The sequence below is a fragment of the Lissotriton helveticus genome, chromosome 8 (assembly GCF_964261635.1).
Source record: "Lissotriton helveticus chromosome 8, aLisHel1.1, whole genome shotgun sequence".
NCBI classification, from domain to species: Eukaryota; Metazoa; Chordata; class Amphibia; order Caudata; family Salamandridae; genus Lissotriton; species Lissotriton helveticus.
The window spans coordinates 525,788,901-525,804,839 of record NC_136069.1 but is presented as its reverse complement, the minus strand read 5'-3'; the positions used below and the strand labels follow the sequence as shown (position 1 = coordinate 525,804,839).

At 43.5% G+C, this 15,939-nt stretch overlaps 1 pseudogene; it reads left to right on the top strand.

Moving 5' to 3' along the window:
* The window catches only part of LOC144773765 (ADP/ATP translocase 3 pseudogene), a 63,870-nt pseudogene that overhangs the window by 24,019 nt on the left and 23,912 nt on the right, over nt 1-15,939 (top strand).

The window sequence follows — 15,939 nt, the reverse complement described above, 5'->3', positions numbered from 1 at the left end:
AACTGAGGTTATGAATTTTTTAACTTTAAAAGTGAATGATAGAACCTAAAAGATTAAATTGCAAATCGCAGACATCTAGTTGCACGAGACCTGGGAAAAGTCCAAAGTTATGGCTGCCCGTAAATTGGAACTGTTCTCCGCTTACCTTTGGACTTAAAAGAATTTGTAAGTAAAAACATCTAAGAAGGTGAAGTTCCATGGGGCAAGCCAGCCACTGGTTTCTTAGGCGGAGGTGTTGTCATCGGGGAGCCGTTGGACAGCGTTGTAGTAAAGATTTGTACGTCCAGACTGAGTCTCCCTTTTGGATGTCATACATTTTCAGTGGGATGACGTTGCAGGCTGTAGTAATTTGGGCTTCATGAGTCCGTAAGCCCCTTCTTTAAGGAACCGCTAAACAGGATTTGCTGCTGCGGAGAAGAATGTAGTTGGAGCTACCGTGAAGTCAGGCCGGCCAGCGATGCACCTTAGGTGGATCAATGAGCAGGTAGGTCCCGGTCTCCACTTGGTTCTCAAACCACTTTTTGGGCAAACGTTTTCTAAGTTCCCAGTTTTGGATTTGGGCTATCTGGGCACCTTAAGCACCAATTCCAAGAGTCCAGGACAGAAGAAGTACCACTTGGAGGGGCAGGTCTCACTTAGACTGGGTGCAGTTTTATAGCGCTTGGGGCCTTTTGTGTCCCTGAGGCTCCCATCAGTAATCCAGCCAACTAGCCTTTGGAGTTGCTCTGGATGTCCAGGTTCACAATCTTGAAGGTCCTTTTGCCTGCTTAGACTGCTGTTATAACTGTGGTGAGATTACATCCTACACTTGTGGCGATACTGGGGAGAGCAGCACAGGGGAGGGTGGAGTGTCTCACAGCCTAGTTAGAACTTATACCTCCAATCAGTTGTGTGTGTTGAAGGGGCTGTTAGCTAACGTTCGCTCACTTCCTAAACATGCTACTGAACTCTGGGATCTGGTGAGTGCAGAGTCTCCTGACCTTGGTTTCTTAACCGAGACCTGGTTGAAATCAACCTCCACGCCTGATATTGCCCTTGCTCTCCCTGAGAACTATCGGATTCTTAAATTGGATAGAGTAGGGAAAGTGGGTGGTGGAGTTGCCATAATTTTCAAAGAAGAACTGAAAATTACTATTATTGACTCCGTCTCAGATACCCGGTTGGAAATGTGTATATTCAAAGTGGAGCTGTCAGATCAGGAAACTTTAAAGGGTGCGCTTTTATATCACCCTCCGGGGCCACTTAAAGATTTTAATCTAAAATTAATTGAGAAAATTGCTCCTCACATTATTGCCTCCAATCATTTTCTACTTTTAGGGGATTTTAATATCCATAGTGAGGATAAAGAGTACACTGAAGCTGCTAGCTTCTTAGCTGACATGGCCACTTTAGGCCTGGAAAAAATTAATATTGGCCCCTTACATATGGCAGGTCATACCCTGGATATTATATTCACTAATTCCCCCCTCATAAGTGCCGATCCTCCCTGCCCATTGACGTGGTCCATGATTCCTTTTCAGATTACCAGTTGCTTCAGACAGCAATCGGCTGGTGGTGCCCAGAAGGCCCTCCAAAGACGATGGCATAAAGTCACGTATGACTCTTTCAGCAATCTATATACGCCCCTATATTCAATGAACACATGGACAGTACCATGAAGCTGAGGGTCTTTAACAATAATATTATCACAATAATTGATACGCTGGCTCAGTTAAAACATTGATTTAACAAATTCCGGAAAAAAGTGAAGATTGGTACACTGATGAAAAAATCCAGATGTAAAGTGCTGGAAAAAACCTATTGCAAATCCCAGCTAGTGAAAGATTCAATTTCAAACTGGCTCTTTCTGCTTATCACAAGAATTTAAAAATAGCATAGAAAAACCATGTTATATTAAAACTGAACCAGGCAGGAAGTTCGACAAGGGAGCTATATAAAGTCCTTAACTCCTTCACTGAGCCCACAGCCTGTGCAAAACAGACTATACCCTCTCAGGGACTGTGTGACAACATATCTGAGCACCTCGAGGATAAAATTAACTTGATTTATAATCAATTCCCTCAAAACCCCTGTCACGCGGAGCCCATTGACTCTAGCAGCTAGATTCATCATTGTCCCGTTTTGCGAGTCTTTAATAGCGATTATTAAGGAATCGCTATTAAGGACTTGCAAAACGGGATTCATGTAGGAATTGCAAAAAATATTGCGATTCCTACATCTTCCTTATTTGCGATTAGCAATTTGCTAATCGCAAATAAGGATGCGATTTCAAGGGTGCCAGGGGTGTCCAAAGGACACCCTGTATCAGAGTGGGGTGTGGTATCCTTCTCTTCAATGCAAAGTGGGTTGTAGAATGTTAAGCTGTAGAATGTTAAGTGCACATGCACACTCTAGAATGTTTTAGATGTAATCCTTTGCTGAGGCAGTTGATGTCTATGTCTATGTCTGCTGTGGATGGGATCTTATATTGCTTTGATCTTAATAAAGCAAATTATCCCGCACTGTATGGTTATCTACTTCTTCACACTGGCAAAGAGGACTGGTGAAGATTAAACATTTAACCTACTGCTCCAGTTTCATCACCATCAGGATTGATGCAGATTTAAAAAAGATCCCAACACAAACCCTTCTGGACTACAAGGTTTTTTGTGCTTTAATAGCATTTAAAAGCGTCCTCTGCTTTCCGGCTCAAGCGAAATGAAGGATTCACTTTAATCTCCATAACAAGTTCTAACCTAGCTTTCGTGGATCACCTTTGCATGCCCTGTGCGCAATTCTCTTACTCTCTGAAGGGAAATGAAAACTTAACTGACTTTGTGCTCTTTAAGAAGCCTCCGCGAGTTGAAGACAGTTTCGGTAATTTATAACTTTAATCCTTAACCTTACGGCATTCTTTTAATTTTGTTGCCGTCACGTTTTCTCTTTTGCATTTTTAAAAAAAAGCAAAACAGCCGCTTACTAAGAACTCACGCTTCCTGTGCTTTCTCATGCCTCTTCGCTGTTGTGCCTTAATGTCATCACGCTGCACTGAAGCGTTTACTGGTAACCTGTGCGCTACGTCATCCAAGTCTCCTTGTTTCTTGGCAAGGCTGTGTCTATCAACGTCATTGGATGTTTCCTGAGTTGCATAGTAACCCTTTGTGAGTCGGCGCAACGTCAGCCTGTACGATCAGAGGCTCATCGTGTCTCTTGGCTTACATAGCAACCGTTCGTGCGTCAGCACGACTTCAGCTAGCAATATTAAGATTTATCGTGCCTGTTCTGCAAAACAAAAAGCTTCCACATTAAAATATAAACTCTAGTGAAAGGATAAGATAATTTGCTCCTGCTTCATAATCACGTACATTTACCGGCATTAAGCTGTACCACCTGTTAAACTTCCTTTACATGGATTTTCTAATCGCAGCTGGTCTCCCATACTCCATGTGTGTGTCGCTACTACTTTTGTATCTTCGCTGACACACTCAGCTTTATCAAGGGAGCTACAATATGCTGATACACACAGCTTGGTCTTCATAATTTATTTATTTATTTTTTGTGTCACCATTACATGTATGTTTTGCTTCGCTGAACACACACAGCTTGTTTTTCTATTTTCTTTGTGTGTCATCATTACTGAATAATCTATCCTTCGCTGACACACACAGCTCTTTCAAGCCATTTAACACGCTGACCCACACAGCCTCTTATTTTTCATTGTGGTGTGTTATCATTACATATTTGCTTTTACTTCACTGACACACAGCTTTACGGCTAGTGATATGTTGTAAAAAAAAAGAGGTGTGTCCATACCTTGCTTACCTTTCGCTGACTCACTGTAAAGTTGGATATCTTGAATATTTTGCATTATACTTGTGTTCTTGTATATTTTTCTAACTTGCTTTCATTCGTTATTATTATTTAGGTCAAAGTCGCTTTCTTTCTATCTATGCAGACGTCACTGCTGCTCCGTTCTTTCTCTCAAAGCCTGGTTCGCTTGTCAAAATGGAAGAAGGTTTTTCTTAATTACGCAAGAGTATGTGGAATATCTCTTAGTGCAGAAAGAAAGTCTGCCTTTTTAATGCATTGTTTAGGCTCTGAAGGCCAGGAAGTCTTCGAACATCTCTCTGACTTGACTGCTGGGGAGTCTAATAATCTCAATGAATTTGAGGTAAATCTTAAACAACTTGATAAACACTACCTTCCAAAAGTGAGTACCATCCTGGAAAGGTATCACTTCGGCAGACGCACACAAAAGGAGGAAGAGTCTGTTGAAACCTATGTCACTGCTTTGCGTTAATTAGTTTCTACTTGTAAATTTGAGGGTGCTTTGGAGGAGAGAATACGTGACCAGTTCATGCTAGGATGCAGTTTAGAGAAGGTAAAAGATGAACTCTGGCAAAAGGATGATCCGGTTTTGAATGAGGTATTCACATAGCCAAGATGTTGGAATATTCACTTGCCTGTGTGGAAGTTTTCAAGAAAGAGAAAGCTATCCCTGAAGAAAAAGTACTTTACGTTACTATAAAGAAATTGCTTGATAAACCAACATCTAAGTTTACTAAGAAACAGTTTAATTCCACTGCTTCTTCTTCCAATTTTTTCAAACCCACAAGTGGTGCTGGAATTAAAAGTTTTCATTGTAATGCCTCTGATCATCTTGCAAATGACAAGTCATGTCCAGCTTTGTCCTCAAAATGAATAAATTGTGGCAAGGTAGAACACTTTACGAATGCTTGCAGGTCTCAGGTTTATAAGAAGAATAGGCGTGTTAAAGAGGTATCGCTCGAAGAGAATTCTGATTCTGATTCTGACACCTTACATTGTGGGGAAATTTCTTTGTCAAATGATAAAAAGTGTAAAGGGGCTGTGGATAATTGTTGGACTTGGCCCTTCTGGCAGGTTCACCCCTAAACTTTTTGCTTTTAATTGTGACTTGGTGTTAGTGATTTTTAGCGTCTCCGCACTTTACCACTGTGTCCCAGGGTAAAGTGCGTGCTTGTGGTAAGGTTGGCCTGCCCTCCCATAGGAATGCATGGGGAATGTATGTGTCCCTGGTAGTTCCTGATGCGTGGGAGTGCAGGGTTGAGTTTGGTATGTGCGGACTCGTGTGATTAAATGTTGCGCGATGATGTGTGCGGCGTTATTGTGCCTAGTGTGGAAGTGCCACTTCTCGAAGTTGGCATGTCTGTGTAATTTATGTAAATTGGCTGTCTGGCTTGTAATTGGCTGGAGCTCGCTGGTGAGCCTGGCTCCATGAGTCAGGATGGGTCTGCCCTGGTGGTGAATGGGAGATATGCATGAGTGATGTGAGGGAGGGGTGCACCAGGGACCTGAATAGGGCTGGGCTTTCCCCCACACAATGATGGCTCCGCCCCCTGTGGTGCGACTGATGACGCTACCCATCCTTTGAATAGGCAGAGGTGCTGAGCAAAACAAAGTGCTCAGGAACAAGTTGTATCTGGTTCGCCCCTTGCCTGCACTCTTGTAGACAAATGATTTCTTGGTATAAGAAGGGGCTGTGACCCCATACAAAATGTTCTCTACCTGATCCTAACTTAGAGGGGGCCTGCTGCTGCTGGGCGCCAGGAGGACCGCCACTGGGGACTGCCTCCCTGCCTGGAGGGCCCTGTGAGCTGGCCCCTGGGCCCAGCCTTTGCCCCCCCTGCCTTCCTTCTTGTTACAGGATTTTGTCCCTGGACCTTTGGGGACTTCTGGGGCCCGCCAGCGCCTGGGGAGTGCTGGTCTCCCCCTCCGAAAATAGCGTGTTGCGCCGCTGGTGCGGCGATCCCTACCTCGAGGGATTCCCCAGCGTGGGGATCCCCCCTTTGTTCCTCTTGTTCGAAGCAGGTGCCCAGCCAGCATGTGGCCCCGCAAATTGGCCGAATCTCGGCACGGGTGCCACCCCGTTTATTTACCGCCCTTTGCTTGCTTACTTCAGGAACAGGTGCCCAACCTGTTTTATTTATTTATTGAACGGGAGACCACCCCGTATTCCTGCCGGTTATAATCACCACTGCCGGCCCGGAGATCGATTAGGAGGCGCTGTGCCTGCCTCCCTACCAAGTTTAGGCGATTGGCGGCCCTCAGTAGCCGGAAACAGGAAGCCAGGCACAAGATGCCCAAACATGGGCGGGCCCAGATGATTCTCCCTTCCGCTTCACCCGGTCTGGGGAAGCCAAGCAGAGCCTCTGCAAAGACCGGAAGCCACGGGTGAAGTCGCGGGGCTCCCGTGCCAGGGGAGAGCCCCGCCTGTGGCAGAGTCCGGCCGCTGCGGTGAGGAGCCAAGAGGAGTCACCACAGAGAGGGGACGCCGCCACCAGAGACCGGTGAGTGAAGCCCCGAAGCCCCAGAGCGGGCTTCCAATGCTCCGGGCCCCACCATTGTTTGCCGAGCCCCGTGTGGCTCCAACGTGGCCTACCTATGTTTAAAGTCTCCATGAGGGGCTTGGGCCGTAATTGCTGAGGGCTCTGGGGTCCATTGTTCTGTGAGTCCCCAGAGGAGGGACTCCAACGTCGGGGGCATATGTGTCTAGAGCCCACGAGAGGCTCCTGGGCATTGTCGTTGTTTCGAGTCCCCCAAGCGGGACTCCATCAATTGCGGGGGCAGTTTCCTTGAGGTAGAGCGGCCCCGTTTGGCAGCGGGCTGCTCCCCCTCTCCCCCAGTTGGCAGCATCATCTCCATTTGAGGGGCATTTCTGTCGAGCCCACGAGGGGCTCCAGAGGACATTTGTTGATCCCGAGCCCGAAGGCTCCTGGGGGCATTGTTGCATACCGAGCCCTGTGGCTCCCACGTTGTCCAGGAGGACATAGTTGTTTTAGAGCCTGCCAGGCTCAGGTCCTACAGCTGCCCAGCACTTAGTGGGCAGCTGCTACGTTTAGGCTGAGAACGTTTGCGCAATCTTCTGTTGGCTACCTGTGCAGCCTGCCCTGACTTTGCTGGACACAGGGCGTTTCAGCCCCTGAGAGGTCAGTTGGCCTGAGGACAGTTCTAGTGTTGTGCCTTTGCTAGGAGTACATGTTTGGCCTCATGTAATCTTTGCCTAATGTCATTGCTGTATCATGTGTAATGTTTTATACCTCTGAATGTATTGTGGTGCTTAGGAGGTTGTTTTTCCTAGTATGAGGTTATGCTAGTGAGTTTATAATTCCCTGCGTGATATTTTCCTAAGGTGGTTAGGGTTGCGTAGGTCGAACTTACCTCCTACCAGTGGTTACTAGTTGTGTGCTCTATTTTCTACTTTGTGCTACAGTTATTATTGTTCTATGTTCTAAGCGCTATTCCTACAAGTATTATTATTCCTACAAAGTGCTAATTCTAACAAGTGTTCTAGTTCTAAAAGTGCTTATTCCTGACAGTGGTCCATGTGGCCCTGTCCTGTACATACATCCCCTGTAAATTTTGCACATTGTAAAGTGTGTATTTATTATCTAATGTGTTTTGTATAATACAAAGGCTATTTTTATATATAACCTTGTGTGGAGTTCCTTTTTTGGGGGGCCTGGGATGTTGTTGCTGATGGGTGCGTGCGCAAATACTTAACTTACACTGCCTCCGGGATAAGCCTTACTGCTCGTGTCACGTTGTCTAGAGGGTGAGCAGGGGTTATCTTTGGCGTGTAACTCCCTGCCCTGACTAGAGTGGTGGTTTCTGCCTGGCTTTGGCGCAAGCCTTAGCCAACCGGAAATCCCATTTCTAACAATAATATTTCCATTAATAATTGTGTTGTTAAAATGCTTTTTGATTCCGGGGCGAAAATTGCCCTGATACCCAAAGCTTTCTTTGACAAGAATCTTGTTGGTAATGTGAAAGTATTCAAGCCTGATATAAGACCGTTAGCTTATGGGGGTCAACCAATTAAACTTTATGGTATTTTAATGGTGAAGTTCACTACAGAGGGAGACTCACTGCGGGTAAAATCTACATCTCATGCAGGGGAGATAGCATACTCAGTTGGTTCCACCAAGCTGATTTGGGTGTTTCTTTAGTTCCAGGTGGGAATCCCAGTATTGTCCTGAGAGACATTAGATCTGACTCAAATACCCATAACGCAGAAGATAATTCGTCATCTTCTCTTTCACCAAACAAAGAATCGCTTGTTGATCCCAATATTTTGAACTCTGTGTCGTCTGGAGAATCTCATCCTGATTGGCGTACTGAATTCGAACAGGTTTTTAGTGATGAGCTGGGTTGTCTTTCAGGCTATGTTCACAACATCACTTTGAAAGCAGATGCAATTCCTATTGCATGCAAAGTACGTAATGTACCTTTAGCTATGCAGGAACCCATGCGATCAGAAGTGGACAAGCTTAAGAAGGTGGGTATTATTGTCGAGACTGAAGCAAGTGAATGGGTGGCTCGAGTTGTTTTGGCACGTAAGGCTTCAGGTGAGATTTGCTTTTGTGTGGACCTTCGAGCTCTCAATAGGGAGGTTGTAGCTGATAGGTACCCTCCATCCAACATCAACACCATGTTAACTCAACTTGGTGATGCGTGTGTGTTTTCTACCCTCGACCTCAGGGAAGCTTATCATCAAGTTAGGATTTATGAGAAGTCCATGAATTTTACATCCTTTATAACTCCTTTCGGTACCTACAAATTCACACGTTTACCCTTTGGTTTAAGTTCTGCGGCCTCCATGTTTCAAAGGGTCATGGAGGATGTCCTAAAGGGGATCGATGGAGTTAAGATATACCAAGACGATGTGCTGGTGTATGGATTGTCTCAAAAAGAACACAATTCTAGGGTTAGGTCTGTTCTTGAGCGTTTTGCTGACAGAGGTTTGACACTTAGAGAAAACAAGTGTAGATTTAACCTCACGGAAATTGACTATCTGGGTCACTGTTTGACAGCTGGTGGAGTCAAACCTAAAGATAAGTTGATAAAAACTATATGTGATCTTGCCACACCAGGGACTAGAGAAGAGCTTGTTACGTTCTTTGGCATGGCAGAATATTATAACACATTTATACCGCGTTTTGCATGCCAAACTTTTAGCATGAGTTCTATTTTAAAAAAGGGATGTTAAATTTACATGGTCACAACAGTGTCAAAATGAGTATGAGGATGTGAAGTGGGATCTTAACTTGGCTCCCTCGCTGCAAAGTTTTGATTTTTCTTTCAGCTCAATACTAGTTACTGATGCAAGTTCTCGGGGCCTGGGTGCTGTTCTCAAACAAATGAGGGATGGCAAAGAAGTTACCATCTTGTTTCTTTCCAGGGCTCTTGTTGGTCCAGAACTGCTTTATTCAGTGATCGAGAAGGAGGCCTTGTGTATCTTTTGGGCTATTAAGAAGTTAAAAAAAATCTATGGGGCAATCCTTTCAATGTCCATACGGATCACAAACATTTGAAGGATGTCTTTTGTAAAAAAGTCTTGATGCTATTTCTTCATGAATTTGCAAATGGGTAATTGCTCTTCAGGATTTTGAGTTTGAAGTGAAGTGTATACCTGGCGTCAATAACAAAGTTTCTGACTGCCTTTCCAGGTTGATACCTGAGCACAATGCACAAACTCCTTTGGACTCTGAAGATTCATGGGCGGTGGATGAGTTTAAAGTGTGTGAGATTGTTGAAGGTGTTGTTCCGGAAACTGATTGGAGGGATGCTATGAGTAAGGATGCTGACTTGCAAGAAATTTGTAATTTAGTTCTTGTAGGTTGGCCTTGCCTTAACAACATAAACGAGAATGCCAAGAAATTTTGGAATGTAAGGTATGAGCTTTCTGTGAGGGAGAATTTACTTTGGAGGGGCACTAGACTTCTTCCTCCATCTCCTATCTGATTGAAGATTGGTCAATTAGCTCATCAAGGACATCAGGGCATATCAAAGACAAAAGAAAGGGTGCGTTTACACTTCTGGTGGCCAGACATAGATATCTTTGTCGAGCGTATGATAAGAGATTGTGTTGAGTGCAGCACCTCCGACAAAGTTTGCAAACCTAGAATGCAACCGATGGGTATTAGAGAAGTTCCTACACGGTGTTGGCAAGATGTGGCGTTAGATATTTTAGGGCCAATTTCTAACAAAAGTGGTCAACTTTATATATTGGTCCTGATTGACATGTTCTCTAGATGGCCTGAGGTAAAAGTCACTCAAAACATTGAAACCAAAAGCATTACCAAGTTTTTACAAGACATTTTCTGTAAGGAGGGTTTTCCTTAGAAAATCCTTACAGATAATGGAGTCCAATTTGTGTCGAAAGAGATGGAGGAATTCCTAATCAACAAGGGCATCAAACACAAGCGTTGCTCTCTCTATCATCTGGAATGCAATGAAATGGTAGAGAGGTTCAACCGGGTACTTAAAGAATCCATTCAGGTATCAAAGGAGCAAGGCACGGATTGGAAAGTGAATTTGTTTGAAAGAGTTATGGTTTATAGAATCACACCACATTCCACCACAGGTGAGATACCTTTTGTCCTATTTAGAGGTCGAATGCCGAATACGTACATGTTCGAGTCTTGGATGAGGAACTTAGGTGTCGGGGCTAAGAGATCAGACAAAGGTTTGGGTTTAATCAGACAACACGCTAAGTCCACTAATAGGAAGGTGAATTTTGACATCAGACATGCTGTTGCTCACGCGAATGTTTCTGTTGGTGATCGCATCAGGGTTCGTCTCCCTTTTAAGTCCTCTGGGTCAAAGTTCTCCTCACCTTTTCATGTTACTAAACTTTTTCGTAATGCAGTCAAACTAAATGATGGACGTATATGGAATTTAAATCGTATTGCTCCTATTTCTGGTTTCGTATCCAAAAACAGGGAATCCAAAAACACAGGCAAATCTCCCAATTCAATTCACAAGAATGGTCAAACTGGGGTTGACACTCCTGTTAGGAAAAGTTCTCATGTGATTACAGTTCCTGCTGCTCTGTGTGATTATGTTTTGAAGTAATCTATTGTTTTTTCTTCTGGTAGTTCCGTATCGATGTATATTCATTGGTTTTTTGGGGGGGGTTTCGGGGGAAGGTGTGTGGTATCCTTCTCTTCAATGTAATGTGAGTTGTAGAATGTTAAGCTGTAGAATGTTAAGTGCACATTCACACTCTAGAATGTTTTAGATGTAATCCTTTGCTGAGGCAGTTGATGTCTATGTCTGCTGTGGATGGGATCTTATATTGCTTTGATCTTAATAAAGCAACTTATCCTGCACTGTATGGTTATCTACTTCTTCACATGGGGCTGGTCAAAGCTCAGCCCCCATCCAGGCTGAGATGGCCCATTCAAGACAACTGCCGCTCACATCTAGTCTTATGACACAGGAAAAGGCTGGTGTCACCAAATTTTTAGGGCAGAAAAATAAAAATTTTCTAAAAATGCAAAAATAACAATTGATGGACAGAATGCAGAACAATGTCATACATTCACCCCAGTACAGAGATCTGGGCCTAAATCCATAGTGTTTTGCTCCCCTTGCCATTCCAGTTTGAACCCGGCCCTATGCAAATCAGTCTTGACCCTGCTCTATATGGGAACAGCCCAGCCCAAAATGCCAGGCCAGGTCCTCCCTGTACTGTGCCACTGGATTCAAGCTATCGTGGCTGATATGGGGTGATGCCCCAAAACCGGTCCCAGGAGGCTTGTTTCTGGTCCAGGGAGGACCTTGCTTGGCAGTTCGGTCTGGACTGTTTTCATGAGGCACAGGGTGAAGACTGATTTGCATCAGTAGCGGCTCATCGAGGGAGTGCTGCGGGGAGATAGGGGGATTGGGGAAGGGGCAGGGTGGGGGTAGTAATCTCCCGCTTATGGCTGAATGGATGTAAGTAAAGAAATAAATAATTAAAACGAATTAGTTTGCGTGTACTGCATCGCCATTTGGTATTGCAGCGTGCGCAATGTAATTCATTTTATTTATTTACTTACCTCCGTTTGGCCATATGCCGGAGTTTGCTACCCCCACCCTGTTCATCCCCCACCCTACCCACCCCACCACCACGCAGCACTCCCTCGAAGAGCCGCTACTGGTTTGCATATGGCTGGGTCTAAACTGGGGTGTCATGGTGAGCAAAAGAACAATGAATTTAAACTAGATCTATTGAGTGGGGGTGAATGTTTGGTTTGCTCTGCATTTCGTCCATCATCTGTGCATCTTTAACTTTCAAAAATTGCAATTTTAGAATTGTGACTTAAAATCCAACTTGATCATTAAAAGGATTTTTAAAAAAGGGATCCTAGACACCAAACATGACTTTCCTATTTGCTCCCAATCAAATGGTATCACTTACTAAATGCAATAAGGTAATCCACAGTTGTCCAAAGGGAGTAGTAGGCCTCAGTGTATTGAGAAATTAAATGGTGAGATTTTTACTACCAGGACATGTGCAATCCTTTAATTACATTGCACCCTGACTCATGCGCTGTTTATGGCCTACTTTAGGGATGACTTATGGGAGTTTTAGTATTGGCAAAGGGGTTATTTTGCCACCTCAAATTGACAGTTTAAAATTGCATTCTTAGAGGATGCAGGATACTGAAACTAACATGAGACTGTTAAGCACTTTGCACTTTATATCTTCTATGCATCTGCTGCTAAAACTGTAAAACTGTAGCTCAAGCACTGTATTGTAACCGAAATGAAGATCGATGATTGTATTTACCTATTTTTAATGATAATGTTTTGTATGTATTGCTTTGATGATTAGGTGAATCGAATAAAGTATTTTTGACAACTAAAACTGCATTCAGGCTGCAAGGGCAGGCCTGAGATGTGTTTTAAAGGGCTGCTTAAGAAGGTGGTAAAATGAATGCTGCAAGCACACTAGTAGTATTTAATTTACAGGACCTGGGACTATGGTAAACCACTTTTGTAGCAGGGATTCTGCTCCTACACAGAACTGTGCAGAGAGACGTGGAACCTCAGTGAATTAGGGTGTGCCAAAACTCACCTTAGTACCCAATATCCCCTACCAGGCTAGCAATCAGTGTCTCATTGGTTCTTCAATCACACCAATGATTAGACAACCCAGAACATGGAACTTAGTTTACCTCAGGCAATGTGGAACACATGAACACTCTTTCGTTATACTCTCATACCAGTCCAAAAAAGGGAGTAAAAGAAGACACAAGCAAGTTTGAAATATTTATTTCTAATGCCGTGTTCTCATGCGCAGTATCTTAGCTAATATAAGCAGACATATTATAAGCAACAAGATAATCAGTATAGTTACTATTCCATAAAATACAAAGGGAGAAAGCATGCTAAATGGAAACAGGTTAGAATACACCTATATCTCACCCTCCCTTGCTAGTAAGTTATTTTATATCTACAGAAGGTCTCTTGGGATTACAAGGACGGCCCCATACCTCTAGTACGTAGTAGAACTGGATCGCATCAGATTTTGCACCAGCTCTCAGCATGCGAATGTTCTCTAAGTGTGTGTGATCATGCCTACGCAGTGCATTATTAAACGCGCCAAAATCAGAGGTGGCCACAGCTGCATATATGTTATGTCTAGAACGTGCGCTGATCAGTCTGAACAACAATCACTGTGTTGAAATAACCTTTAAGGCCTCGGCACTCACTGTTCAGACAAAGCTTACCAAGCAAGGCTGGTAATATAGAAAAACATATTATTCTCGTGTGAAGCAAAACACTCTGCTTAACTCTAAATATTTATTATAATGTGTGCCGTGTGCAAAAAGGCTGCAGAAAGGAAAAATGGTGTTTAAAATTCTAATAAGCTCATGTCAACTTAACACAGTGTAAAGGCAAGGCTCAGCCCCGTGACACTCTCCCTTGATCTGAGCACGGATAAGAAAAGGGGCAAATTTTGAAAGCAAAGTTCAAGAACGACAGTCAGAACCAAGTTCAAATTGCCACAGTGAAAAAACGGGAGCCAACTCCATAAAATGTAAGTACTTCAAATCAAGCAATTTTTGCCATGGACATTTGGAAGCCAATAGGGCTCGGTGGGAAAAAAAATGAAGTTGAGAAAAAATAAAAAAATCCGATGTCCAACATGTGACCTCGGCCATGTAAGAGAGAGAGAGGTCATAGCACATCTCACTCCAACAATGGATAAGCAAAATATGTAGCAACTGCCTCCAATAGGCAGTCACTGTCCTCATCTGAAAACAGTTCAGCCATCCAATTCAACAATGGGAAAGAACATACATGTTCTACAATTACCGGAGCCTCTAGCACCATCAGAGGGCAACTCGGTGTTTCTTCAATGAAGCTGCATGCCAAGAAATCTTGCGCAGCTGCAAAACATTCCAACGTCCCAGGACTCCATGCATCGCTGCAAAGGCAATAATCCCTCCGCCAGAACAAAGCAATTCATGAGCAACTAAGGGTCTCATCAGTTGATCATAATCCGCATTGGGAGACACTGTATTGCAGAGACACAAATCCAGGGCCCAGTCGAAATCGCAACTCAGGCAATGAAAGACAGGCTGAATGCATGTGAAAAAGGAAAATCGAAATGATAATCCATAAGCTGGACTCAATGTAGCAAGAGGCAGTGCTCCATAATATTCAAGCATTCGGTTGCGGAGCAGCAACAGTCGTGACAGATCTTCTCGCGACACAGGACGTGCATCCATTTTGCTGTTATCTACAACGGCTAGCACTTTTTCTAAATTTGCCTGATCTATAGCTCTAATGCGAGAAGCAGCCTCAATTTGGGACAGTTTCCAAACTTCGTTGTAAATTAGCATATATCCATCTTTTTGATCTGCCGGAAGCCGGGCCTTTGACAAAATCATTCAGATCAACATCGTCAGTCAATTTAGATAAATGCAGCTTAACTGACGCTAACGTGAAATGTTTGAGCCAACTCTGACATAATTTGCCTACAGAATAGGTAGTCACAGAATGGCCACTCTCAAAACGGGGATCCACTCTAACCTGTGTATAGCCTTGAGCCAAACCCAGAAAACAATGCTGGCAAGACACTGCACTTTTGTGCCACAGCAACCAACCCTTAGGATCCAAACTGGATATGTTAAAGGTAGAATTCAATAACAGTGTCTGTAATTCGCCAATGGAAAAATCGGTAATATTATTCCAACCGGAATATTCTTCTAGTTCAGGAAAAGAAGGAGCATTTCATTTTTTAGTAGTAGCCAATCCAAAGCAAGTCGTTTGTGAAATCGTAGAGTTCAAAAACAACATATGGTTTGCGATGAGGCATGCACGATGCAAAGCCTCTGTGCCTTGCACTTGCCTGCTTTAAGAACCCCAAAAAGATTTAAGATCAATAGTATCTTTCCACAGCTCGTAGCCCCCAACAGCCAATTGGTCTAAAAAGAACTTTGAATACAATATTTTTGTGTGGGTAAGTCTAACCTTGGAAGTAGACTTTTCGGACATGTTAAAATAAAACACATTGGGATTTGACTGATTAAAATCAGTAAAGTAAGTGAACCTCTTTAAAAGAGAAGGGGAGCTGCCTTCAATAGGAGCGGGACAATATTCCCATTGTGTATAATTAACCATGTTCCTCCTGGTGTTAGCTTTATGCAGGTAGTGATTGCCAAAGTGTTGATAACAAAGCAAATCACCATAATTTGCGGAATCTAAATACAAATCTTCAGCTTCAAAGGCAGCATAATATTTCAAATCTGAAAACAAAGCTTCTATGGCCTGAACATCCCAATCATCAGAACGTATATTTTGTTTAATCACATCCCCCATAGAAAACCTTAGGACATTAGGGACATTAATAACCTCTCTGGGTCCGTGGAATTGAAATCTAATAGCATCCCACACAATCCCATCTAAGAGGGGCCAAGCAGTGATGTTAACAGAAGCCAGGTCCCTCTTCAATCTGTGTGATGGGGAATGGGGAGCCAATGTTCCAATAATATGTCGAATGCATGTTCTCTCTTCAACATAATGTCCATTGACAAGTAGGAAAAAATATACCGCAAATCCAATAGACATGAACAAGTAAATTCAAAATAGCACCAACCAAATGTAGGTCCAAGGAGGAATCAAAAAATGTTTTTTAAACCA